This window comes from Oncorhynchus nerka, linkage group LG5 (genome assembly GCF_034236695.1).
Source record: "Oncorhynchus nerka isolate Pitt River linkage group LG5, Oner_Uvic_2.0, whole genome shotgun sequence".
In the NCBI taxonomy this organism is placed as follows: domain Eukaryota; kingdom Metazoa; phylum Chordata; class Actinopteri; order Salmoniformes; family Salmonidae; genus Oncorhynchus; species Oncorhynchus nerka.
The window spans coordinates 29,406,173-29,415,172 of record NC_088400.1 but is presented as its reverse complement, the minus strand read 5'-3'; positions in this window follow the sequence as shown (position 1 = coordinate 29,415,172).

Genomic DNA, 9,000 nt, shown 5'->3' with positions numbered 1-9,000 from the left:
CACCATGTGTGCCCCACAGGGGAGCTGAGGGACTGGGAGAGGGAGAGGCCTGGGTGGGTATCCACCCTCCGCTGCCCCGTTGGTGGTGAACTCCCTCAGTAACAGCTGCTGCCTGGGCCTGGCTCCACAGAGGGATCACATCTCCACTTCCAGCACATTAATTACACCAATTAAGAGATTTACAGGACAGATGGGTGGAAATCCAGCAGGCTTCAGCGCCTCAGAGAGCTGGTCCCTGGAGGAATGCATGCAGCCTCAGAGATAGTGGGCTGAGTGAGCACTGGAATGTCCCCTCACATACAGCTGTGGATATCTAGCCCCCTCTGCTGGTTGTGGGATGGCTGGATGTTGTTTTTATAATTGAAGTATAAATAAAGGTAAATGTGCTGTAGTCTGAATTGAATTGTTGATCATGACTGGACTCGTGTTCAGCAAGATAGAGTCAGACAATCTACAACCTAGAAGTGAGAATATATTAACATGTCTAAGTATATACATTGCAGCTGATCATTTTTCATTGTGAGACATACATACTTTCCTACCTCTATAGACGGGTTAGTTGACAACGTCAGGAACATGATGTGTACACATTGATGTGGCTGGAAGCCTTGCTTTATGACTCTGAATGGTCATATAAGATGCTGCCATGTGAGGATTTGTAGTCGGCTCATTTCAGCTAGTTGTATCTTGTTCCAGATACCATGTATTGTTTTGAGGTGTTCTGACTGATTTTAGAAGTGTTTTGACTGATTTCATGTCAATGCTAATATGGCAAACATTTGCTAGTTAGCTAACCAACAACTGTAACATTGTATTTGAGAGACAACAAGTACTCATTGGGCAAATGTATTTATGTTTTCAAGACTAAATATAGTTGACATGTTGTCAACAATCTAAGCCAACCCTGTCTATTTTGCCCCATAGTTGTGAACTTGTCAGTTTGTTGCTAAACAACCAACCTGTCTATTAAAATGATTGATTGATTGATTAATATGCTAAAAATGTATTGCAATATCGTATCAATGTCATCTTACATCGTTTACACTGTGCCTACCTAATCATCTTAATGGGTATTCTAACATCCCAGTGGTGTCTACAGTGCCGGCTCAGAGTCCCTGAAGGACGTTGCTCTCCCATAGTCTTAATGATTGAAGATGACACATCATGTAGCATCAAAGTGCTTGTTCATGTACTTACAGTGCACTAAGTTGACTTCCTTCCCTATGATGCTGAAAATACATCTCTTTTCAAGTCTTGTGCTCACTGGGTTTGTGTAATACATCGAACTGTAGATCACATAGAAGGTTTGCAGGATATTGATAATCACTTTAGATGCTTACATATTCATGTTGCCGTTTTTTCAGTTTTATACTTAAAAAGAGAGTAGATATTCAGTCATGTAGAGAATCTTAATGTCCTCACATGAGAAGCTAGAATTGTGTAGGCCTACTCGCATCTAAGTTGCCATATGATTGCTAATACAACAGGCAGCCCAAGCACCGGCACCATGATCCCAACAAGATGGCCGCCTTGAAGTTCCTCGGTACCCAGCTGGAACAAGCCGATGATAGTTAATAGGAACAATAGTATCAGTATACAGAAAACAGAGATGTGAACACTTTGTACACTGTTTCTTACTCACTGCCTCAGTTTTAGTAGAGTTATAGGGTGGACTTGTGTTGAGAATTAAATCACCCCTTGACCTAAAGGATACAGGAAACAGCTGAATCAGTAACTTCCTCTAGCAACAGACTTCAGCTATCTTGTTAATGCATTTCATTTTTTGAGGAATAGATTAGTTGTTGTAACAAGGGAGTGGTTTTGGCTTTGTTTTGGGTTAAATTGTATAAGTGTGAGGGCATTTTCGGAGTGCGGTCTGAAAAGTGACACACTGAGTAGAACTGGCAGCGACAAGCACCGATTCTCAGTTGAAGAAGTTGGTTGAGGTTGAATGTTCTTGAAAGACATTACAGGTAAATGTAGTCAATAGCAACCAATGGCAAGTCAATTCAACTAGTCAGAATGTAAAACAATCTCATCTTGCATATTACCTGTGATATTACCTGTCAGAGCCTCTGTTGCCTGTGTTGTTGTGGTGTGTTGTTGATCATCTGACAAATAAGATGAGAACAGTGTTACTGAAAGTGTTACCACATTCCGATCCTAATTTCTGCCAGCCGGCACATAACCAATTCAGATGTTTGTATTCCTTGGGAACCGACTAAAAGCTAACCCTCTCCTTACCATTATTGAGTGTGGTGCATTTTACTACAGTACATTTTACTACAGTACATTTTACTACAGTACACCCGCAATAACATCTGTTAAATCATGTATGTGACCAGTACAGCGCCACACTGTACTCTGTCGCCTCCTGCAGGTTGTTCATGGTGAAGAGCTCTCCTCCATCAATCAGATGCATCACCCTGACAGGAAGCCTATTTCTGGGGATCGTACTCACCGTAGTGGAGCTGGTAGCCCCGGATCAGCCCATTCTGGGGGGTCAGCTCAAGGGACTGCATGGGGAAGGGCACAAGACAATTGAATCCAAATAACAGAAAGAAATTGTGTCATGTAAATGATGGCCTGGACTCCGTTACATTTGCGATTGTAGCAAGTAAATCTTAGTAGGGAATAAAATAAAATAAAATGATGCATCCATGCCAGCAAAGCCACTACACAACACTAAACAATACATTAATTGCACTATAACGGTAACAAATGATGCCCTCAAACTGTTAGGGCCTCCACAAAGCTGTCCCAACAGCAGAGCCCCTTACCACTGCTACATCTGGCTGTCAGTTGGGCTTTCTCTGGCAGCGAACCAGTTCATTCAGCTTAATTTACTGCTTTAAAAAAAACATAGCAGATGTGGCTGACTTGTTTACACAAATGTGGTTTCTACTGACAATTGAGATGTACACATTATGGCATAAAGGAATGACAAGCGGATAAGAGGCAATCCGTAATTTCAATTGAGACATTAATGAGCAATCCAGGATGGACGTGGTCAATATAACTATGTGTTCAGCACTTTAGAAATGTACAGTGACAGAATTCAGAACATAGGCCGTTCTTACAGTAATCTCCCTGTACACCAAGTCAGAAATGTAGGATAAATAAAGGAGGCATATAAGCAGACAATGAAAGCTCTTACAATATTTGATGATTGCATTTCTCTACAACAGGCAATAGGCTACACGTGCACCACGAAGTCAGTGCAGTAGGTGAAATTTGGAGAGCAAAAGGGACAAAATGATTAGCATGAGGCACATGGGCTACTAACAGCTTACAACACTTAGTAACGTTATTATTTTCTTAACTACAGTATACATATCTCCCTGGCATATTACATCATTTATGCAGCAGCATATTAATACATATTTATTAATACATATTTGGACTCATCGCATCACTTCCTTCCAAATCACTCATTGTTGAATTTGAGATTTTTATCGTGTTCTGTAATGTTTATGTCCAATGGTTGATGAGCACCAATACATTTGATCTATAATTCTTCTTCATGATTTATCTTCATATGATAAGGATTTACCAATAGATTGTCAACTTGATTCATGACGACTGCTAGCTAAAAAGTATGATGAAAAGTATGATGTTGACATGATCAGTCCAATCAAAGCTACTGTACATATAACGTGATTTGACATCATTTTATCTGTGGCCAATGAACTTGAGCCTTCTTGGCACTTTTAATGTAACTCTAAGTCAGCACCCAAAGGGCTAGAATTTTGTAGGTCTTCCCTTACACTTCACGTTGACGTAGTGTCCCCATGAGTGACAGAACACTGAGCCAATCACAGCGCAACACTCCATATTTTCTGCTGGCTTGCCCCACCACCACAGAAAGCACTGAGCTAGGCTGAAACAGCTGCTTTTTGGAGCTGCCTTACTCAAGAAATGAAAAAAGAGACCATATTTGTACGTGGCTTTGTTAACTCAATTATGTCTGTCTGAGTATTGCAAGGCAGTCTGGTCTGGAGAGGGTGGGAAAACATTGAGCGATTGTTTGCTTGAGGGATCAATTGAGGCCAAGAGCTCAGGTGTGTCACCTACAACAGTTCAATTAAAGTTAGGGTTATGGTAGGAGCTGAAGGAATTCCATTGACTCTGGTATAGTACCTTTTAAAATTCACTAGATTGCCTCCTAAGGACCTCAGTAAAAGTAGGTAGGCTATTTCCTGTTTCAGAAATGATGGTCCGAGTGGCTACTGTATCTAGGACCACGAAGGGACTCAGTTATTAAAATCTACAAGGGATGGATGCTTTAATAAATACATGGATGGATACATATACAAATTAATATATACTGTAAGTTAAGGAAGATGAAGAGATAATGTCAAAAACAATTCTAAAAAAATGTATCAAACAAAATAAATTAGTTTATTTAGCCTTTATTTAACAAGGCAAGTCAGTTAACAATAAATTCTTATTTACAATGACAACCTACCCCAGCCAAACCCGGATGACGCTGGGCCAATAACCATCTATAAGGGATCATGTTTCTAGATAAAAAATTAAGGAATAAAACAATGTCAAACCCAGTATTAGTCAAGATGAGCATGCATATATGAAATATCAGACAACCATAGAAACTTGACTTATTGTATGTTCTCTTTATGGTGCATCCTTCTTTAACCTCCCTAAGATCCATATTAACAAGTTCTATCCCTTCAATTCACCCTGTCTATCTGGTCAAAGTGTTCATGCAGACCAATTGGTGGAATCGCTTCTAGGTCTCTTATCCACCAACATTCCACTGCCTTTCAATGCCCACTGGTGCACCCTGAATGTGACTAAGTCTGATATGTTGAGGTAAGTGATGGGGTGGTCCTGGAAAGTGAGTGACTAGTTCTGTGTTTGATGTTGTTTCAGTCTAGTTTCTATTGTACGCTGGGTTTCTCCAATTTAGTGTTTATTACATAGCGTGCAGGTAAATGTCATGTGAAGTGTTGAGTGAGAGTCTGGAACTGGAGTGTTGAGTGAGATAGAGTCTAAAACTGGAGTGGAGATCTGGCTGTGTGCGTTGGAAATGAATGTTCTTGGTCTGAAGTAGGTCATATGGGGTTTGGATGGTTGTGGGGGCTTAGTGCTGTATTTGGCTTGGATGATTAAGACTCTTATTCCTTCTGAATGAACCTTTCTCTAGCGGAACCCCTCAACAACATTCCGCTTAAAAGGCAGCGCATTAAATTTATTTGTATTTTTTTAGAAATACGTAACTTTCACACATTAACAAGTCCAATACAGCAAATGAAAGATAAACATCTTGTTAATATACCCATCATGTCCGATTTAAAAAATGCTTTACAGCTAAAGCACAACAAACGATTATGTTAGGTCAGAGCCAAGTCACAAAAACACACAGCCATTTTTCCAGCCAAAGATAGGAGTCACAAAAAGCAGAAATATATATACATTTAATCACTAACCTTTGATAATCTTCATCAGATGACACTCATAGGACATCATGTTACACAATACATGTATGTTTTGTTCGATAATGTGCATATTTATATCCAAAAGTCTCAGATTACATTGGCGCCTTACGTGCAGTAATGTTTTGATTCCAAAACATCCGGTGATTTTAGCAGAAATACTCATAATAAACATTGATAAAAGAAACTAGTGTTATTCACAGAATTAAAGATATACTTTTCCTTAATGTAACCGCTGTGTCAGATTTTTTAAAAACTTGATGGAAAAAGCATAATCTGAGAACGGCGCACAGAACCCAACACAGCCAGAGGAATAGCAGCCATTTTGGAATCAACCAAGTTAAAAACAACACCATAAATATTCACTTACCTTTGATGATCTTCATCAGAAGGCACTCCCAGGAATCGCAGTTTGACAATAAATGACTGGTGTGTTCCATAAAGTTCCATCATTTATGTCCAAATAGCCACTTGTTGTTAGCGTGTTCAGCCCAGTAAAACATCTTCATTGAGGCGAGAGCATTTCATCCAGACAAAAACTCTAAAAGTTCCATTACAGTCCTTTAGAAACATGTCAAACGATGTATGGACTCAATCGTTAGGATGTTTTTAACATAAAATAATGTTCCAACAGGACAATTCCTGTCTTCAGAAAAGCATTGCTACGAGAGGTAGCGCGTCATGAGACCGAGTCTCTCTGCCAGACCACTAACTCAAACAGGTCTCATGAGCCCCTCCTTTATAGTAGAATCCTCATTCAACTTTCAAAAGACAGTTGACATCTAGTGGAAGCCCTAGGAAGTGCAACCTCATCCATATCTCAATGTGTACTCGGTAGGCAAAGCATTGAAAAACTACAAACCTTAGATGTCCCACTTCCTGGTTGGATTTATCTCAGGTTTTCACCTGCCATATGATATCTGTTATACTCACAGACATAATTCAAACAGTTTTAGAATCTTCCGAGTGTTTTCTTTCCCATACTAATAATAATATGCATATATTAGCATCTGGGACAGAGAAGGAGGCAGTTCACGCTGGGCACGCAATTAATCCAAAAGTGAAACTGCTGCCCCCTATCCCAAAAAGGTTAAGAAATTATTCTATATGGCTGGAGACGTATGTATTCCTTTTGGAAGAGGAATATGAAGAGGAAATGAGAAGGTTCTGGTTTTGGTTCAGAGGAGGGTCAATGTCCAAGTCTGTTTCTCTAGGGGGTTAGGGGTGGGGATGGGGTTAGGGGTAGGCATGGGGGTAGGGTTAGGAGTACGATACGAACCCAGCTTAGATTAAGGGTTGGAAGCAGGATACAAACCCGGTTTAGGGTGAGGGTTAGTGTTAGAGTTAGGGGTGGGGGTGGGAACCCGATTCAAACCCGGGTAATGGTTAAGGTTAGACTTAGGGGCGAGAGCAGGATACACACTCAGGTTAGGGTAAGGGTTAAGGTTGGGTTCAGGGTTAAGGTCGGGAGAAGGGGAAGGGGGGATTTGGCAGTTCCTCCAGAACCTCTATCATGAAAGTTGGGGTCAGAAAGAGAGATGGGCCGACTTGTGTTTTGTGAATGTGCTGGCTGAATGGGAGAGGGGGCCGCCAATGTTCTGTTTTTTACGGTTCTGAGTTTTATTTTAGAGTAGACTCTGTCTGTGCACAAAATAGTGTTCAAATAACATTTTCCAGATCCTGTTTGTAGATCCTGGCCGGGTGGTGCCAGAATAACAACCTCTCCCTCAACGTAACCAAGACTAAGGAGATGATTGGGGACTGCAAGAAAAGAAGGACCGAGCACACCCCCATTCTCATCAACGGGGCTGTAGTGGAGCAGGTTGAGAGCTTCAAGTTCCTTGGTGTCCACAACAATCTAGAAGGGTCCAAACACACCAAGACAGTCATGAAGAGGGCACGACAAAGCCTATTCCCCCTCAGGAGACTGAAAATATTTGGCATGGGTCCTCAGATCCTCAAAAGGTTCTACATCTGCAACATTGAGAGCATCACTGCCTGGAAGGGCAACTGCTCTGCCTCCAACTGCAAGGCACTACAGAGGGTAGTGAGTGCGGCCCAGTACATCACGGCCCAGTGAGTACGGCCCAGTACGTGGAGCTAAGCTGCCTGCCATCCAGGACCTCTACAGCAGGCGTTGTCAGAGGAAGGCCCTAAAAATTGTCAAAGACCCCACCCACCCCAGTCATAGACTGTTCTGTCTACAACTACATGGCAAGTGATACCGGAGCGCGAAGTCTAGGACCAAAAGGCTTCTCAACAGCTATTACCCCCAAGCCATAAGACTCCTGAACAGGTAATCAAATGGCTACCTGGACCATTTGCACTTCTGCTACACTCTGTTTACCATATATGCATACATCACTTTAACTGTACATTTTATTTTATTCTAGATTGAACCTTTTCACATTTTATTTCATTTTAATAGTTTTGGAAACTTTAGAGTGTTTTCTATCCAATACTACCAATTATATGCATATCCTAGCTTCTAGGCTTGAGTACTTCTGGCACTTCATTCATCCAAACTTCCGAATACTAGCCCAAAGAAGTTAACTTGACATTTGAAGATTTTAGAAAGGCAGGGCAGGATGGATATTGGTCTGTAACAGTTTGGGTCTAGAGTGTCTCCCCCTTTGAAGAGGGGGATGACCGCGTCAGATGATACGAAAGAGAGGTTGAACATTTGCAATCTACTGCAGAGATAGCCTGCAAAGTTCTGTCATACTTTCCAGGTCTATACCCAAACAGTTTGAACTTCTAATTTGAAAAATGTACCTCTCCAGAAATTACACTTTTGCTATCGACCCCCCTCCACTCCAAGCTGTGCCCTGGACACCATTTGTGAATTGATCACCCCCCATCTACCTTCAGAGTTCGTTCTGTTAGGTGACCTAAACTGGGATATGCTTAACACCCCGGCATTCCTACAATCTAAGCTAGATGCCCTCATCTCACACAAATCATCAAGGAACCCACCAGGTACAACACTAAATCCATTAACATGGGCACCGTCATTGACATTATCCTGACCAACTTGCCCTCCAAATACACCTCCTCAGCGATCACTGCCTCATTGCCTTTATCCGCTATGGGTCCGCGGTCAATCGAACACCCCTCATCACTGTCAAACATTCCCTAAAACTTCTGCGGGCAGGCCTTTCTAATCGACCTGGCCCGGGTTTCCTAGAAGGATATTGACCTCATCCCGTCAGTTGAGGATGCCTGGTCATTCTTTAAAAGTAATTTCCTCACCATCTTAGATAAGCATGCTCCGTTCAAAAAATGCAGAACTAAGAACAGATATAGCCCTTGGTTCACTCCAGACCTGACTGCCCTTGACCAGCACAAACATATCCTGTGGCGGACTGCAATAGCATCGAATAGTCCCCACGATATGCAACTGTTCAGGGAAGTCAGGAACCAATACAGGCAGTCAGTCAGGAAAGCAAAGGCTAGCTTTTTCAAGCAGAAATTCGCATCCTGTAGCTCTAACTCCAAAATGTTTTGGGACACTGTAAAGTCCATGGAGAACAAGAGCACCTCC